Below are 19980 nucleotides of genomic sequence, written 5' to 3'. Positions count from 1 at the left end.
ATGCAAATCAAAAACGTGTTGGAGCATGAAATATATAAGTTCATTAGATGTGGACCAGGTTAGGAAGGCTGGGCAACACTGGCTTAGTAGTAATATTCACTGCTCAGGAGGTGGTCTGATTGGGTGGAGAAGGCAAACACATTTATGTTGGTGCCTAGATTTTAGCCTAACAACTAAAATACTCTCAAAGTGAAAATAAGTAACTTCAGATATTTCTCAGTCCAGGAGTTGGTATTTGAAGGAAAATGAAACCTCTAAAATTTGTCAGCCAGCAGTTAGGAAAGATAGTCCTTTCCCTTAAATATGAAACTATTGGAAGTACACCTATACCACCAGTGGGGCGTTGTGCAAAATTACAGAGAAAGCAATTTTATACCTTTTGTTTGGGTTGTTTCTTTCACTTTTCTGATGCTTATTGACCCATCTTTCTTCATTTTCTCCTTCGACCAGAATATGAATTTCTCAGGCATCACCGATGAATGCCAGTGGTCCTAAATGTCCGTGCCTACAGGAGACAGGCAATAAAGAAAAGGAGGCAGAGTGTGATACGTTAAGGAGTAGTGGGGCTTATGGAAAGTTAGAGTGTGCATCACATCTAAAAAGGGTACTTACTCCTCAGGTTGAGATCACTTGATTTGCGAGAAAAAGACCCCTCATTGCTAGCTAGCTGCATTTTTATAATGAAATTTTCCAATTTTCAAACAGAGGCAATTGTTTCATACTTTAGTAGAAACATGAAAAAACATATCTGTGGGTTAAATCCAGCTGCAGAGCTCCCAGTGTGTAAACTCTGGCTAATTTTCTAGTCTTCATAAAGCTATATGCTACAAAATGTCGCTCAACATAAAGGATAAACATAATACTGCGCTCGCTTGCCTGCGAGAGGGAAAGAACTTACTCGTGTACTGAGTACAGGGTTGGACTATCCTGCTTTAAAATATGACTTGAGTTAATATTTTCAAACATTTTTCCATTTCATTTTTATAATTTTATATGAATCATAAAGGCCTTTAAATAAACTTCCTTTAGTACCAAAGCATAAATTAAGTCCTTTCGAAAACCAATTTTGATGTGGGACAGGGGTGGTAGGAAGTATTTGGTTTGTGATTATCACACTAAGATCATTCTGGTCATTGCTGAGAGCCTGAACAGCACGAGACGTTTATAATAATCAAATGCTGAATGCCATGTTTCAAACGTCAATGTCGGTAAAATAACAAGCATATTTCACTACTTTTGTGACAGAGGAAAGCCTGCAAAACACACACTCACACACATATGTAATACATATATATACATGTTTGCATATAGAGAGATGTGTACAAATTTGTTTCCCTGCTGAATTGATCTCACTGCATGTGCTCAAGTCTAAACAAGAGAAGCAAATTCTGCCACCAGGTGGAGCTTAGCTTCCATTAAAGCAGCAGATAAGTGAAAAAGATTTCAAGAGCTTGTTTGAATTCTTTGTATACCTTAGGAAAACACTGAAGTCAAAGGTAAACTAGGGTAGAACCTGACTGCAAATAGTGGGCTGGACTAACATGATGGGCCATAACCACAGACAAATGGTGGTTACTTGTGGGAGAAGGAGGTACAGAGTTACTGAAGAGTGTGGGTCAGGAATGCAGAATGAGAACATTATTTATGTGGCTTATGAAGGGAAAGAAGATTTGGGAGGCCCGTTCAGTGTTAAGCTTGCCTAAATTCTTTGACACCTGTTACCAACATTTAATAGTCTAGATTCAAAGGAAATAGAGATGTGTAAAACATGCTATCGACTCTTAATGTGCCTAGTGGTAAGGCACTGTAAGTTCTATAATAGCGTGAAAGTATGACATAAGCATAGATGAAGACGAAATAAATGTGTGTAAAAATATAATAATAGAGCACATCAGGCAGCAACAGCATGTTCACAGGCATAAGGCAAAAGAGCACAGCATGATCAGGAAATGGTAAGTGGTTTGCTGGCATATGTGGCATATAAGGCGTGACTGGCGTTTACGGATGAGGTCATAAACTAAAGTGATGGCAGGAGAAATAAGAAAGTCTCGATGTGATGGATAGTTCAAAGATAGGCAGTTGCATAGGGAACAAGGTTAAGAAAAAGGGTCCAAAACTCTAAAAGAGGAAGAGCAGCAAGCCCTGGTAACATGAACTTGGAGAACAAGTCAAACTAGGGGAGAAAGTATAACCTCAGTTTTTGATTAAGTTTAACTAAATAGAAATAGTAAGATATCCAAGTGTAAAAATGTTGTTTAGGTTTCGTGCGGCTGCGCAGGAGTGCCGGCACGGGTGACTTACCCTGTGGCAGTGTGGGTTTGAGGAGGTGGCTCGCGGGGGTGAGATGTTTAGGTGCGTGGCCTCCCCACTCTCGCTGGGTGACAACACAGACCTTGGAGCCAGATTTGCTGGGTTTGTACCCCCACCCCAACATTTACGCGCTCTATGGCTTTGGGCAACTCAGGTAGCATGAATCTCATCAGCACAGAGAGAAAGCTTCACTGAAAACTCACTGCAGCGCGGTGGGGGAAGCCGGATTCCACAACAGCAGCAGCGGGGTCCGTGGCAAGAATCACGGCTTGCAGCCTGCCCCGGGCGGTCTCGTCTTCCTGCAGCTTGCAGACCCTCAGGCTTAGGAGCTGTTTCAAACACACAACCTTGAGAGAGTAAGGTGTTCTTCAGACTCTCTGTACCGAATCCGTGACTGAACCCAGTGAAGACCTGTATATAAACGTTTAAGATTCTGGCAGCACATGCAGAGACCTACTCTTTTAGCCACCAGCTGCTGGAGACAGCCTCGTAGACAAACTGCAACCAAATCAGCCTGTTCTAGCTGAACAGCAATTGTAGACCCTCATAACCTGACTTCATAATGGAGACTGCCACATTCACTGCCGTGCGGCTGACAGGGTCTTGGTGCTCCGGCCGGGTGTCAGGCCTGAGCCTCGGGGATGGGCGAGCCGAGTTCAGGACACTGGTCCACCAGAATCCTCCTGGCCCCACGTAATATCAATCAGCAAGAGCTCTCTCAGAGATCTCCATCTCAACGCTAAGACCTAGCTCCACTCAATGACCAGAAAGCTCCAGTGCTGGACACCCCACGCCAAACAACAAGCAAGACAGGAACACAAACCCACCCATTAGCAGAGAGGCTGCCTAACCTCATATTAAGTTCAAAGACACCCCAAAACACACCACTGGACGCGATCCTGCCCACCAGAAGGACAAGATCCAGCCTCATCCACCAGAACATAGGCACCAGTCCCCTCCAACAGGAAGCGTACACAACCCACTAAACCAACCTTACCCAGTGGGGGCAGTCACCAAACACAACAGGAACTATGAACCCGCAGCCTGCGAGAAGGAGACCCCAAACACAGTAAGTTAAGCAAAATGAGAAGACAGAGAAATACACAGCAGATGAAGCAGCAAGGTAAAAACCCAGCAGACCAAACAAATGAAGAGGAAATAGGCAGTCTACCTGAAAAAGAATTCAGAGTAATGATAGTAAAGATGATCCAAAATCTTGGAAATAGAATAGACAAAATGCAAGAAACGTTTTAACAAGGACCTAGAAGAACTAAAGAGCAAACAAACAATGATAAACACCACAATAAATGAAATTAAAAACCCTCTAGAAGGAATCAATAGCAGAATAACTGAGGCAGAAGAACGGATAAGTGACCTGGAAGATAAAATAGTGGAAATAACTACCACAGAGCAGAATAAAGAAAAAAGAATTAAAAGAATTGAGGACAGTCTCAGAGACCTCTGGGACAACAATAAACACACCAACATTCAAATTTATAGGGGTCCCAGAAGAAGAGAAAAAAAAAACAGACTGAGAAAATATTTGAAGAGATTATAGTTGAAAATTTCCCTCATATGGGAAAGGAAATAGTCAATCAAGTTCAGGAAGTGCAGAGAGTCTCATACAAGATAAATCCAAGGAGAAACATGCCAAGACACATATTAATCAAACTATCAAAAATTAAATACAAAGAAAAAATATTAAAAGCAGCAAGAGAAAAGCAACAAATAACATACAAGGGAATCCCCATAAGGTTAACAGCGGATCTTTCAGCAGAAACTGCAAGCCAGAAGGGAGTGGCAGAATATCTTTAAAGTGATGAAAGGGAAAAGCCTACAAGATTACTCTACCCAGCAAGGATCTCGTTCAGATTCGATGGAGAAGTTAAAACCTTTACAGACAAGCAAAAGCTGAGAGAGTTCAGCACCACCAAACCAGCTTTACAACAAATGCTAAAGGACTTCTCTAGGCAGCATACACAAGAGAAGGAAAAGACCTACAATAACAAACCCAAAACAATTAAGAAAATGGGAATAGGAAAATACATATCGATAACTACCTTAAAGGTAAATGGATAAAATGCTCCAACCAAAAGACATAGACTGGCTGAAAGTATACAAAAACAAGACCCATATATAGGCTGTCTACAAGAGACCAAGTTCAGACCCAGGGACACATACAGACTGAAAGTGAAGGGATGGAAAAAGATATTCCATGCAAATGGAAATCAAAAGAAAGCTGAATAGCAATTCTCATATCAGACAAAACAGACTTTAAAATAAAGACTATTACAAGAGACAAAGAAGGACACTACATGATAATCAAGGGATCAATCCAAGAAGAAGATATAACAATTGTAAATATTTATGCACCCAACATAGGAGCACCTCAATACATAAGGCAAATGCTAACAGCCATAAAGAGGGAATTGAAAGTAACACAGTAATAGTAGGGGACTTTTAACATCCCACTTTCATCAATGGACAATTCAACCAAAATGAAAATAAATAAGGAAACACAAGCTTTAAATGATACATTAAACAAGATGGACTTAATTGATATTTATAGGACATTCCATCGAAAAACAGAATACACTTCTTCTCAAGTGCTCATGGAAAATTCACTGGGCTAGATATATATTTGTATAGATATCTTGGGTCACAAATGAAGCCTTGGTAAATTTAAGAAAATTGAAATCGTATCAAGTATCTTTTCCGACCACTGCGCTATGAGACTAGATATCAATTACAGGAAAAAAAACTGTAAAAAATACAAACACATGGAGGCTAAACAATATGCGAGTAAATAACCAAGACATCACTGAGGAAATCAAAAAATACCTAAAATAAATGATAATGAAAACACGACGACTCCAAACCTATGGGATGCAGCAAAAGCAGTTCTAAGAGGGAAGTTTATAGCAGTACAATCCTACCTCAAGAAACAAGAAACATCTCAAATAAAAAACCTAACCTTACACCTAAAGCAATTAGAAACAGAAGAGCAAAAAGAACCCAAACTTAGCAGAAGGAAAGAAATCATAAAGATCAGATCAGAAAGAAATTAAGGAAATGACAGCAAAGATCACTAAAACTAAAAGCTGGTTCTTTGAGAAGATAAACAAAATTGATAAACCATTAGCCAGACTCATCAAGAAAAAAAAGGAGAAGACTCAAATCAACAGAATTAGAAATGAAAGAGGAGAAGTAGCAACTGACACTGCAGAAATACAAAGGATAATGAGAGATTACAACAAGCAGCTATATGCCAATAAAATGGACCACCTGGAAGAAATGGGCAAAATCTTAGAAAAGCACAACTTCTGAGACTGAAACAGGAAGAAATAGAAAATATAAACAGACCAATCACAAGCACTGAAATTGAAACTGTGATTTAAAATCTTCCAACAAACAAAAGCCCAGGACACATGGCTTCACAGGCGAATTCTATCAAACGTTTAGAGAAGAGCAAACACCTACCCTTCTTAAACTCTTCCAAAATAGAGCAGAGGGAGGAACACTCCCAAACTCATTCTACGAGGCCACCATCACCCTGTTACCAAAACCAGACAAAGATGTCACAAAAAAAGAAAACTACAGGCCAATATCACTGATGAACATAGATGCAAAAGTCCTCAACAAAATACTAGCAAACAGAATGCAACAGCACATGAAAAGGATCATACACCAAGATCAAGTGGGGTTTATCCCACGAATGCGAGGGTTCTTCAAAATACATAAATCAATGTGATACATCATATTAACAAACTGAAGGAGAAAAACCACATGATCATCTCAATAGATGCAGAAAAAGCTTTCGACAAAATTCAACACCCATTTATGATAAAAACCCTGCAGAAAGCAGGCATAGAGGGAACTTACCTCAACATAATAAAGGCCATATATGACAAACCCACAGCCAATATCATTCTCAGTGTGAAAAACTGAAACCATTTCCACTAAGATCAGGAACAAGGCAAGGTTGCCCACTCTCACCACTCTTATTCAACATAGTTTTGGAAGTTTTAGCCACAGCAATCAGAGAAGAAAAAGAAATAAAAGGAATCCAAATGAGAAAAGAAGTAAAACTGTCACTGTTTGCAGATGGCATGATACTATACATAGAGAATCCTAAAGATGCTACCAGAAAACTACTGGAGCTAATCAATGACTTTGGTAAAGTATCAGGATACAAAATTAATGCACAGAAATCTCTTGCATTCCTATACACTAATGATGAACAATCTGAAAAAGAAATTAAGGAAACACTCCCATTTACCATTGCAATAAAAAGAATAAAATACCTAGGAATAAACCTACCTAGAGACAAAAGACCTGTATGCAGAAAACTATAAGACACTGATGAAAGAAATTAAAGATGATACAAACAGATGGAGAGATATAGCATGTTCTTGGATTGGAAGAATCAACATTGTGAAAATGACTATACTACCCAAAGCAATCTACAGATGCAATGCAATCCCTATCAAACTACCAATGGCATTTTTCACAGAACTAGAACAAAAAATTTCACAATTTGTATGGAAACACAAAAGATCCCGAATAGCCATAGCAATCTTGAGAAAGAAAAACGGAGCTGGAGGAATCAGGCTCCCTGACTTCAGACTATACTACAAAGTTACAATAATCGAGACAGTATGGTACTGGCACAAAAACAGAAATACAGATCAATGGAACAGGATAGAAAGCCCAGAAATAAACCCACGCACATATGGTCACCTTATTTTTTATTTTTTTAACACCTTATTGGAGTCTAATTGCTTTACAATGGTGTCTTAGTTTCTGCTTTATAACAAAGTGAATCAGATATATATATATATATGTATATATATATATATATACACATATATATATATATATATATATATATCCCCATATCTCTTCCCTCTTGCGTCTCCCTCCCTTCCACCCGGTCACCTTATTTTTTTGATAAAGGAGGCAAGAATATACAATGGAGAAAAGACAGCCTCTTCAATAAGTGGTGCTGACAAAACTGTACAGCTACATGTAAAAGAATGAAATTAGAACACTCTGTAACACCATACACAAAAATAAACTCAAAATGGAATAAAGACCTAAATGTAAATTCAGACACTATAAAACTCTTAGAGGAAGACACAGGCAGAACATTCTATGACATAAATCACAGCAAGATCCTTTTAGACCCACCTCCTAAAGAAATGGAAGTAAAAACAAAAATAAATGGGACCTAATGAAGCTTAAAAACTCTTGCACAGCAAAGGAAACCATAAACAAGACAAAAAGACGACCCTCAGAATGGGAGAAAATATTTGCAAACGAAACAACTGACAAAGGATTAATCTCCAAAATTTACAAGCAGCTTATGCAGCTCAATATCAAAAAAACAAACAACCCAATCCAAAAATGGGCAGAAGACCTAAACAGACATTTCTCCAAAGAAGATATACAGGTTGCCAACAAACACATGAAAGGATGCTCAACATCACTAACCATTAGAGAAACGCAAATCAAAACCACAATGAGGTACTATCACACACTGGTCAGAATGGCCAACATTAAAAATCTACAAATGACAAATGCTGGAGAGGGTGTAGAAAGAAGGGAACCCTCCTACACTGCTGGTGGGAATGTAAGTTGATGCAGCCACTATGGAAAACAGTATTGAAGTTCCTCAGAAAACTAAAAATAGAATTACCATATGATCCAGCAATCCCACTCCTGGGCATATACCCAGACAAAACTATAATTCGAAAAGATATATGCACCCCAATGTTCATAGAACCCCTATTCACAACAGCCAAGACATGGAAACAATCTAAATGTCCATCAACATATGAATGGATAAAGAAAATGTGGTACATATATACAATGGAATATTACTCAACCATTAAAAAGAACAAAATAATGCCATTTGCAGCAACATAGATGCAATTAGAAATTATCACACTAAGTGAAGTCAGAAAGAGAAAGACAAACACCATATGATATCACTTATATGTAGAATCTAAAGTATGACACAAATGAACCTATCTACAAGATAGAAACAAAGTCACAGACATAGAGAACAGACTTGTGTTTGCCAAGGGGGAGGGTACTGGGGGAGGGATGGAATGGGAGGCCGGAGTTAGCAGATGTAAGCTACTGTATGTATTGATAGAACAGATAAACAAGGTCCTACTCTATAGCACAGGGAACTATATTCAATATCCTATAGTAAACCATAATGGAAAAGAATACTTTGAAAAGAATGTATATATATGTAAAAACAAAATAAAATAGGCATGAACTACTATATTCCCAAATCAAATCAACATTTAAAGAAAGGATACAGGGACCTGGGTCATTTTGCTAGTCTTGATTGCTGGCCTTTTAGGGACAGTGGGGACTGATGGCTGAGGATTAGAGGGGCAGTTCTGATGCTCTGATGCTTCTTGAGACCCAGGTTCTTTGTACACCCCTGATGCAAGAGGAACCTGAACAATGCCAGAGGTTGCCTTTTATTCCAACCACACAGGACTGGGGCCTGAAATCAGGGATGAGTTGATTTTTAAAAAATAGATATTTTTCGACATATGAATTTATAAATTGAGATTCTAACATATCACATAGGCTTCAATGGATTCTTAGATATCATTTGATTTATGTATTCTCTCTTGCTCAGCCAGGCTGTAAACTAAACTTGACAATTTATATCCCAACAGATATAGGCTTAACTAAAGGATTGTTGATACTCCTGCTAGACAGAAATTAAATTTTATACCTGAAAGGGACCTTAGCAGATTACCATTATATTTAATATAAGCTGGAGTTAACGAGAGGACTAAAATTTAACACTTAGCCTCAAGAAGATTTCATCTTAAAAGTGAACAGAGGTGTATAAAGAAAACATTTCAATATAAAATATAATTGGTAATGAACATGCTATGTGAATACCGAAGAAAGATGATACCACTAATTTCACTTTTACCATATCACTTTCCATTGCCATGATTTTCATTTGTTTCTCACCTTTCCAGAAAAAGTGTCAAAGAGAATAGGCATCCTGCCTTATCTCTTTGTAGAATGTGCCTTTATCTCCCTGTAGAATTTCCATAGGACCCAGAGATCCTGAACGTAAGAGATGTTTAATAATTAGGGACCAGGATGTGGTCTGCTATGTAGTTCTCATGTTAATACCAGGAGATACACATCTACTGCTAATGACTAACTCTGACAGTTGGCCTGAAGCCCATAGAAGAATGAGAATCAAAACAAAAATACACAACTGAATAAATAGATTCTAAAATTTTTATCAACGTATCTATTATTAGTCATTTTTTATTGTAATTTAGATAACATTTAGATCCTATTGATGAGAAGCCGTGTAGGGGGGAATTAAAAAATACAGGATTGTGGTCCTGCCTGTGCCACTTACAAGCTATGTGATCGTAGGATCTTCACTTGGCCTCTAGGAGCCTCAGGCTCTTTTATAAAGTATGGAAAACTGTGTTCTCAAGAAAGTTACATCAGATATGCAAAATTTATATGGCAAAGAGTAAAACACACTTAATGGTAATTACTACTGAATAACTAGATGGTCTCCAAAATACTCTTTTACCACAATAAAGATCACAAAGGAAAAAAGCAGTCTTTTACATACTTTGTCCACTCCTGTGTTACTTTGTATAATTGTCTTCTTTAATCTATTCAAGGCTCATAACATATTTCTCCCGGGGGTGTCCCCTGGTGACACAGTGGTTAAAAATCCGCCTGCCAATGGAGGGGACACAGGTTCGATCCCTGGTATGGGAAGATCCCACATGCCGCGGAGCAACTAAGCCTGTGAGCCACAACTACTGAGCCTGCGCTCTAGAGCCCACGAGCCACAGCTACTGCAGCCTGCGCACCTAGAGCCTGCACTCCGCAACAAGAGAAGCCACTGCAATGAGAAGCCCGTGCACCACAACGAAGAGTAGCCCCTGCTCGCCGCAACTAGAGAAAGCCCACGTGCAGCAATGAAGACCCAACGCAGCCAAAAAATAAATTAATAAAAATAAATTAATTAAAAAAAATATATTTCTCCCAGATAGATATGAACTATTTTCGGGGAAAAAAAATCTTTTTGACAGTGTTACAAGTGGACCATGGATGAGACTAAAAAGTCCAGACCTTGGGAAATGTATCAATATTCACACTATTCTGTGTTTAACAGCAAGTTAAACACAAGCATTTCTCTTGAAGAGAATGGATGACAGCGCTATCACCCATTCTGGGGAGTGTCTAATTGTAATACAAGGAATAAGCTAAGTTCTTTGGATGGGGATATACTAGAGAGTAGACACTGCTTGCCGTATGGTCCAGGAGTAGTTGGGCCCAAACACCCAGGAATCTACAGTGCTTCTGGTAGAGAGCCAAGCGGAGACAGGCCTCCCTCCCTCTGCTTCTCTTTAGTGGTAGCACATGTCCCTGTAGCAACAAAAACATGATCACAGTTTCAGGGAGAGTCCAGCCTCTACCTCCTGGAACTGCATGCATCTGTGATCAAGCTCTCTGAGTGAGCTGGAAGAGCATTTAAGACCAGTACTCTGAACGCAAGTACAGTCCCTCCTAGGGGGCTGCTGTGGGACACACAGGGATGCTTCAGACTGCAGACGGCCGTGCCCAGGAAAGTGGTTTTCTCATGAAGGTAATAATAGCGTGGTGACAAGATGAAAAATAAAGGGTAAAAGAAACTGCAGCATGCATGAAATTGCTGGGGAGGATACTGTGATTCAGGTTAGTTTCTGACAGAAACCATGTGGGTTCATGTTTTAATTTGGGTTTAGAAAAGAAGTGTGTAAAATCATTTTCACATCACAGGCTAGTGAAGTCACCAATATTAAAGTTGTACAATCACAAAAATTGTGTTGAATCTGCATTGCCAATGAGTATTGCTAATTGTGTATAATTATGACTATGTATTTATTATGTATAAATATGTACAACATATTTTCTCTATTTTTCCCAATTTGAGATAAACCTGGCTAAATCAGTAATACCTAATCTCTACAAGTTCTTCTTGTATGTGCATACAAAACATAAGCTTACAATGCAATTGTTTTAGAACAACTCTTTCAAGAAAATATTGACATAAAAATATGTGTATATGTGTATATTGCTTTTCTCTTTCTCTACATTCTCATTCTTCCTCTACACATACACAATCAAGAAGAAATTCACAAGACATCATAATGGGGGAATTAAATTTTGGGGTCTTTCTTAAGAGAAAGGTTTACATTTAAGTTTTTTTTATGAATGCATTTATTTATTTATGGCTCTGTTAGGTCTTCATTGCTGTGCGCAGGCTTTCTCTAGTTGTGATGACCGGGGGCCACTCTTTGTCTCTGTGCGCAGGCTTCTCATTGTCGTGGCTTCTCTTGTTGCGGAGCACGGACTCTAGGCGTGCAGGCTTCAGTATTTGTGGCACTTGGGCTCCTTAGTTGTGGCTCGTGGGCTCTAGGAGCTCAGGCCCAGTAGTTGTGGCACACGGGCCTAGTTGCTCTGCGGCATGTGGGATCCTCCCGGACCAGGGCCCGAACCCGGGTCTCCTGCGTTGGCAGGCGGATTCTTAACCACTGCGCCACCAGGAAAGCCCTACATTTAAGTTTTAACTCTGGTTCAAAAAAAAAAATGAAAAGACCACAATTTTCAATTCATACACCAGAGAGTTGCAAGAAGAGAACAGTGTGTATCAAAAAGGCTCTACTGGAAAAATCCCCAACCTATCAAACTGTCCTTTACTGTATTCACAGATTTATGCAGATGTGTAAAGAGGTTCATTCACTCTTTACTAACTGTAAAGATAGATAATTGACATTATATATATTTTGTGTACTAAAAGAATATAAAAGAGTGGCTTCAGAATTGAAGGTTTGTTTGATATTAAGCCATACTTGGAAGTTAGTAAAATAAAATTCTATCTAGGCAACACATATAGCTTTGGGAAGGAGTAATATTACACGTAACTCCATGATTAATCCAAATCTTTTAATATCCTTTAAGATTCTCAAACCAGAGCCAAGAATATTTGGTCTATAGTTGATTCTCTCTGCTATCTTTTTATAGCATATTGCACTTAATCTTAAATTCCTGATTTATGGTAGAATTTATGGATATTCCCACTGGGATACTAAAGCTCTTAATTTGTTTACATATTTTGGCTTTTTTCCAGATTTATGTGACCAGTAACTGATCCAAGAAACAAACAGGCGGAAATGTCTTTGAATAGCATTCTTTTACTATCAGGTCATACACATCTCCATTCAGTAAAACAGGCCACTGAATTCCTGAACTCGGCAGTTCAATAATACATTTTTAAAACTCAGGTGGGATGAAAGAGAATGATTTTCTATTCAAACAAGAAAAGAAAAAGGAACTATGAACTTAACAGGGTCTTAAAAACACATACACAGGACGGAAAAGGAATTCCTCCAAACTACTGAAAAAAATTAGTAACACAGATTTTATCATCTATTTCCTCCTCCTCAAAGGAATGTTTTGTTATCCACTTAGACTGAAGAGATTGCTTTCAATTAAATTAAGTGCTCAGATGTAAAGAATAGAAAAGGAAAAAAAAAAAGAAAAGAAAAAGCTTTCCAGGTTCATTAGGTCCCATTTGTTTATTTTTTGTTTTTATTTCCATTTCTCTAGGAGATGAGTCAAAAAGGATCTTGCTGTGATTGACATCATAGAGTGTTCTGCCTATGTTTTCCTCTAAGAGTTTTAGAGTGTCTCTCCTTACATTTACGTATTTAATCCATTTTGACCTTATTTTTGTGTATCATGTTAGGGAGTGTTCTAATTTCATACTTTTACATGTACCTGTCCAGTTTGCCCAGCACCACTTATTGAAGAGGCTGTCTTTTCTCCACTGTATATTCTTGCCTCCTTTATCAAAGATAAGGTGACCATATGTGCATGGGTTTATCTCTGGGCTTTCTATCCTGTTCCACTGATCTATATTTCTGTTTTTGTGCCAGTACCAGACTGTCTTGATTACTGTAGCTTCGTAGTATACTCTGAAGTCAGGAAGCCTGATTCCTCCAGCTCCGTTTTTCGTTCTCAAGATTGCTTTGGCTATTCGGGGTCTTTTGTGTTTCCATACAAATTGTGAACTTTTTTATTCTAGTTCTGTGAAAAATGCCCCTGGTAGTTTGATAGGGATTGCATTGAATCTGTAGATTGCTTTGGATAGTAGAGTCATTTTCACAAATGTTAATTCTTCCAATCCAAGAACATGATATATCTCTCAATCTATTTGTATCATCTTTAATTCCTTTCATCAGTTTCTTATAATTTTCTGCATACAGGTCTTTTGTCTCCTTAGGTAGGTTTATTCCTAGATATTTTATTCTTTTTGTTGCAGTGGTAAATGGGAGTGTTTTCTTAATTTCACTTTCAGATTTTTCATCATTAGGTATAAGAATGCCAGAGATTTCTGTGCATTAATTTTGTATACTGCTACTTTACCAAATTCATTGATTAGCTCCAGTAGTTTTCTGGTAGCATCTTTAGGATTCTCTATGTATAGTATCATGTCATCTGCAAACAGTGACAGCTTTACTTCTTCTTTTCCAATTTGGATTCCTTTTATTTCCTATTCTTCTCTGATTGTGGTGGCTAAAACTTCCAAAACTATATTGAATAAGAGTGGTGAGAGTGGGCAACCTTGTCTTGTTCCTGATCTTAGTGGAAATGGTTTCAGTTTTTCACCATTGAGGAGGATGTTGGCTGTGGGTTTGTCATATTTGGACTTTATTATGTTGAGTAAAGTTCCCTCTATGCCTACTTTCTGCAGAGTTTTTATCATAATTGGGTGTTGAATTTTGTTGAAATCTTTCTCTGCATCTATTGAGATGATCATATGGTTTTTCTCCTTCAATTTGTTAATACGGTGTATCACATTGATTGATTTGCGTATACTGAAGAACCCTTGCATTCCTGGAATAAACCCCACTTGATCAGGGTGTATGATCATTTTACTGTGCTGTTGGACTCTGTTTGCTAGTATTTTGTTGTGGATTTTTGCATCTATGTTTATCAGTGATACTGGCCTGTAGTTTTCTTTCTTAGTGACATCTTTGTCTGGTTTTAGTATCAGGGTGATGGCGGCCTCGTAGAATGAGTTTGGGAGTGTTCCTCCCTCTGCTATATTTTGGAAGAGTTTGAGAAGGATAGATGTTAGCTCTTCTCTAAATGTTTGATAGAATTCGCCTGTGAAGACATCTGGCCCTGGGCTTTTGTTTGTTGGAAGATTTTTAATCACGGTTTTTGCACAGCAAAGGAAACCATAAACAAGACCAAAACACAACCCTCAGAATGGGAGAAAATATTTGCAAATGAAGCAACTGACAAAGGATTAATCTCCAAAATTTATAAGCAGCTCATGCAGCTCAATAACAAAAAAACAAACAACCCAATCCAAAAATGGGCAGAAGACCTAAATAGACATTTCTCCAAAGAAGATATACAGATGGCCAAGAAACACATGAAAGAATGCTCACCATCATTAATCATTAGAGAAATGAAAATCAAAACTACAATGAGATATCATCTCACACCAGTCAGAATGGCCATCATCAAAAAATCTAGAAACAATAAATGCTGGAGAGGGTGTGGAGCAAAGGGAACACTCTTGCACTGCTGGTGGCAATGTGAATTGGTACAGCCACTATGGAGAACAGTATGGAGGTTCCTTAAAAAACCACAAATAGAACTACCATATGACCCGGCAATCCCACTACTGGGCATATACCCTGAGAAAACCATAATTCAAAAAGAGTCATGTACCGAAATATTCATTGCAGCTCTATTTACAATAGTCCAGAGATGGAAACAAGCTAAGTATCCATCATCGGATGACTGGATAAAGAAGATGTGGCACATATATACAATGGAATATTACTCAGCCATAAAAAGAAACGAAATTGAGCTATTTGTAATGAGGTGGATGGACCTAGAGTCTGTCAAACAGAGTGAAGTAAGTCAGAAAGAGAAAGACAAATACCGTATGCTAACACATATATATGGAATCGAAGGGGAAAAAAATGTCATGAAGAACCTAGGGGTAAGACAGGAATAAAGACACAGACCTACTTGAGCATGGACTTGTGGATATGGGGAGGGGGAAGGGTAAGCTGTGACAAAGTGAGACAGTGGCATGGACATATATACACTACCAAACGTAAAATAGATAGCTAGTGGGAAGCAGCCGCATAGCACAGGGAGATCAGCTTGGTGCTTTGTGACCACCTAGAGGGGTGGGATAGGGAGGGTGGGCGGGAGGGAAGTGATATGGGAACATATGTTTATGTATAACTGATTCCCTTTGTTATAAAGCAGAAACTAACACACCCTTGTAAAGCAATTATACTCCAATAAAGGTGTTAAAAAAAATAAAAAGAAAAGAAAAAGCTGACATACCAACCAACCAACCAATTTCAATAGCCCATTTTATAATGAGGTAGAACACAAAACAAAATGGATAGCTCCAAAATGGGAAAGCTCCAGAAACCTCATTTAGTTAATCTACTAGATGCTTTCCCAAACCTCATCCAAATAACCCAATTATTACAGTCCACATACTAGTGGAAATTCTTACAAAATTGGCCTCCATGTGAAATCTCAAATCACGTTTCCACTCAGGTCAAAAAGATCACTAGGATTGCCTTGTGGAAGCTTTTGCCTCTGGCTTAACTGCAATTTTGCAAAATGGAAAATGAGGGAATGCATCCAGGTAAAATTCTGGATGCAGATTTTAATCAGATTTTTTAAAACCTCAAGTAAAGAACAGTCCCTCCTAGTTGTAATCCAATTCCCTGAAACAGTATCCAAGGTAAAATCCGAAATTCTGGATTTCTAGACTCAGTTTGGCTTCCAGTGTGCTGGGTGATCATGAGCCCTTAATCTCTGCATCTGCCTTTTTGTAATTGTCATCCCACAAGGTTGATACAGACCTACCTCACAGAGACCCTGCAAGGATTAATTAAGGTTAAACAAGAAGAGAAAAGTGCATTAGACAATCCAGGCTTCGTCTATGCTGCTAAATAGACCCAGATGTTTTAACACCTGTTCAGATTATTTGGTAGCATCTTCACAAAGTAGAGTAATTTGCATAATGCATTTCAGCTGTAAAGACTAATAAAAAATATCCAATTACTTTTATTTTTATTCTATAGTACTTTCATTAGCAACAGAAAACCTGATTTTTTTCCTCAGTACACACTAACGTGTTAAAGTCAGATTTTGTGTTTTGTGTTGCACAAATTTAGATGTGAATCTTTTTTTTTTTTTTTTTTTGCAGTAGGCGGGCCTCTCACTGTTGTGGCCTCTCCCGTTGCGGAGCACAGGCTCTGGACGCGCAGGCTCAGCGGCCATGGCTCACGGGCCCAGCCGCTCCGCAGCATGTGGGATCTTCCCGGACCGGGGCACGAACCTGTGTCCCCTGCATCGGCGGGCAGACTCTCAACTACTGCGCCACCAGGGAAGCCCAGACGTGAATCTTTTATCTGGTGATGTTAATGTATATTTTAATAAAGCCTTAAAATTAAAAAAAAAAACCTTATATAAAAGTTATTTAAGGACTCATGATAAAACCCTGCACGATTTTTTTAGGTTACTTTTTTTTTGGGGGGGGTGGGGGGCTGTGTTGGGTCTTGGTTTCTGTGTGAGGGCTTTCTCTAGTTGTGGCAAGCAGGGGCCACTCTTCATCGTGGTGTGCGGGCCTCTCACTATCGCGGCCTCTCTTGTTGCGGAGCACAGGCTCCAGACACGCAGGCTCAGTAGTTGTGGCTCATGGGCCTAGTTGCTCCGTGGCATGTAGGTTCTTCCCAGACCAGGGCTCGAACCCGTGTCCCCTGCATTAGCAGGCAGATTCTCAACCACTGTGCCACCAGGGAAGCCCCTAGGTTACTTTTTAAGTCTTGGCAATCCAACATTATCACATGTAGTCGTCACAGTCCTTTCTCAATCTTCACAGAAAATACCATTTGTAATATTTCATTTACCTAATCAATATTTATTGAGAAAGCCAAACTGATCAATGTTATTTCACCAACTGCAAAATTCAGGTTTCAGCTCCGTGTGTTAAAAAAGAGTTCAGATTATTTATCCATTCACCGACTCAATGTCGAGCACATATTTTGTGCCAGATATTATTCTAGACAGTCACTAGAAGATATCATATGAAGATTCAAAGTTCTTGCTTTTATATAATTTAAATTCTAATGAAGAGGCAAAACTTAGAGATGTGAGTAGTAAAGGAAATTCTTTTTAAGGAACTAATTATTAGACTGATGAGCAAATTGAAAAAAAAAGAGCTGGTTATTCGAATATTTAAGAGGACAGAACTTCAGACTGAGGAGACACTATATTTGTTTTTGGACACCAATGACAAAATAGGAAAAATCAAAATTGCATAATGAGTTTTTCAATTTACAATAACACCAGGAAAAAGTAAATCACAGCAAAGAAATGTGGAAAGTGTTTGTAAAGGCTATAATTTCCAACACAGTGTTCAGCCCACTCTTTGCTGGTGACTCAAAGTGGGACTTCTCCTTTGAATAATATTATTTGAATTTTTAAAAAATTTATCTTTTTTGATTGAAGTATTATTGACATACAACATTATATTAGTTTCAGGTGTACAACATAATGATTCAATATTTGTAGACACTGCAAAATGATCGCCACGCTATGTCTAGGTACCATCTGTAACTACCATCTGTAACTATACAATATTACAAATTCTTTTTCTTGTCGTAATTACTTTCAAGATTTACTCTCTTAGCAACTTTCAAATATGAAGACATTTTTAAGAATCGCAGGTTCTAATATTTCAGATATGAAGAGAAAAAATTCCTGGCTCTGCTCAGGTCAAGCTCATCACACTGACACCATTCACCCCAAATTTTCCCACTGAGCAAACACTGTGAACATTCATGCTTAGGGAAGTCTCATGACAAGGGAAGACTTCATACTTCCTCCTGCCTGGGCATTTCTCTAGACCTTCCTTTCTCTTGTAAAGACAGTGAATGGATTTCAACTTCTCTTTTCAGGTCTTGTGTTGCTGAGGTGCAAACGTCTGTATGCAACTCTGGTTCATCAAGGAAGTATTTCCTTCTACTTTTTCATCTTCCACTTTTGTTATCCAAATATGCCTGATCATTCATTGCCTGAGGAAATCCCAACAACTTTAGAGCTCACAGGGATCACCATCTCTGTGAGTGATAATAACTGTATGTGAGTATCAGTCTTTGTATGTTTTACTGGCACATGCAGATCCAAGGATGTTCTAAAATATGTTTGTGTGTTGGGGGTAGCAATGCACAAAGGAAAGGAAGAGTATAGCAACACTGAAAGGTAACGGGCTTTACCCATTTTCTTTCTCTTGCTATTAACGAAAATAAAACTGAGATTCCCATCTTTGAGAGTCATTCTTTAAGGGATCTTAAAATAGTATGTTTTACAGACTCACAGACTTAGAGAACGAACTTATGGTTACCAGGGAGGAAGGATGGAGGAGGGATACATTGGGAGTTTGGAATTGATGTGTACACACTGCTATATTTAAAATAAAATGCTGTTTCATGGGGAAAAAATAGTATGTTTTATAATATTATACAGGATCATGCTTAGGAATATAAGCTCCAAAGTTAGACAACCAAATTTGAATCACATTTTGCCCACTTGGTGCTCGAATGACTCTGTTACTCAAAGTTATTCAAAACGTATGTGCCTTAGTTTCTTCATCTTTTAAATGGAGACTGGTATACTACCTAGTACCTGAAGTTATTATGGAAAAAAAAGTTATGTACATGCAAAAGTACTAAGAACAGTTTCTGGAACACGGTAATCATTCAACAAATGTTAGCTATTTCTACTATCTATTATTTTAGTAGCCCGTATTTTAACTCAATGTCATTTCAGGCCCCAAAAAGTTTAACTTCTTTTGAAAACTTTTCTATAACATTCAGGTCTATTTTCCTCCTTCAGTAACTACTAACTAGGGAAGGAGGCATCCAGAGAACCTTCTAATACTTTGGGATCATTGCCCTAACCAACAGTTCTCCTGGTAAATGTTCTGCTTTAGCAAAATGTGTGTCTCCAGATATATCCTAGACTTGTGAGAGCAAATGTACCACACACTGCCACAGATCTTCTTTCCTTGCTTACCAACTGTTGTTCGATAAAATGATTCAAAATTCAGTACTAGCAAAAAAAAAAAAAAAAGCCAATGACCATTTATTGAGCTCACCTGTCTGCTGGAGACCCTGCTGATCTCAGCTGGGCTTCTGCATCCATTTGTTAATTAGCTGGAGATCAGGTGATCCCGGCTCTCATTTTCCTTTGGGAGGCAGCAGGCCAGGAGGAGTGTGTACATCATGGTGGTGGCAGAAGTGGGAGAGAGCAAGCAGCAACATGCAGGGTCTCTTAAGCCTAGTCTCAGCGGTGCACTGCCACTTGTGACTCACTCTGTTGGTCAAAGCAGGTCACAGGATGAATCCCAAAGTCATGAAGTGGACATATATTCCTCATATGGAAACTAAATGGAGGGAAAGAATATTGCTAAACAGTAATTCAACCCACCACACCCATGCAGACATTATTAAGTGGTCACAATATTCTTTTCCACTGTGCCTAAGTATAGCT

At 38.6% G+C, this 19980-nt stretch overlaps 1 long non-coding RNA gene across 1 annotated transcript; it reads right to left on the bottom strand.

Annotated features, from left to right (window-relative positions):
* Positions 1–296: 296 nt before the first annotated feature.
* LOC114901702 lies at positions 297–19793 on the bottom strand. Its single transcript, XR_003795260.1, has 3 exons — positions 19586–19793; positions 2514–2639; positions 297–505 (listed from the first exon to the last, which is right to left on the bottom strand). It is a non-coding gene; the product is annotated as an uncharacterized LOC114901702 (long non-coding RNA).
* Positions 19794–19980: the final 187 nt, after the last annotated feature.

The sequence above is a fragment of the Monodon monoceros genome, unplaced genomic scaffold, assembly GCF_005190385.1.
Source record: "Monodon monoceros isolate NGI ecotype Baffin Bay Population unplaced genomic scaffold, NGI_Narwhal_1 Super_Scaffold_2, whole genome shotgun sequence".
Lineage (NCBI taxonomy): Eukaryota > Metazoa > Chordata > Mammalia > Artiodactyla > Monodontidae > Monodon > Monodon monoceros.
Note: the sequence above shows the minus strand (reverse complement) of the source record. Positions and strands in the feature narration are given on the sequence as shown.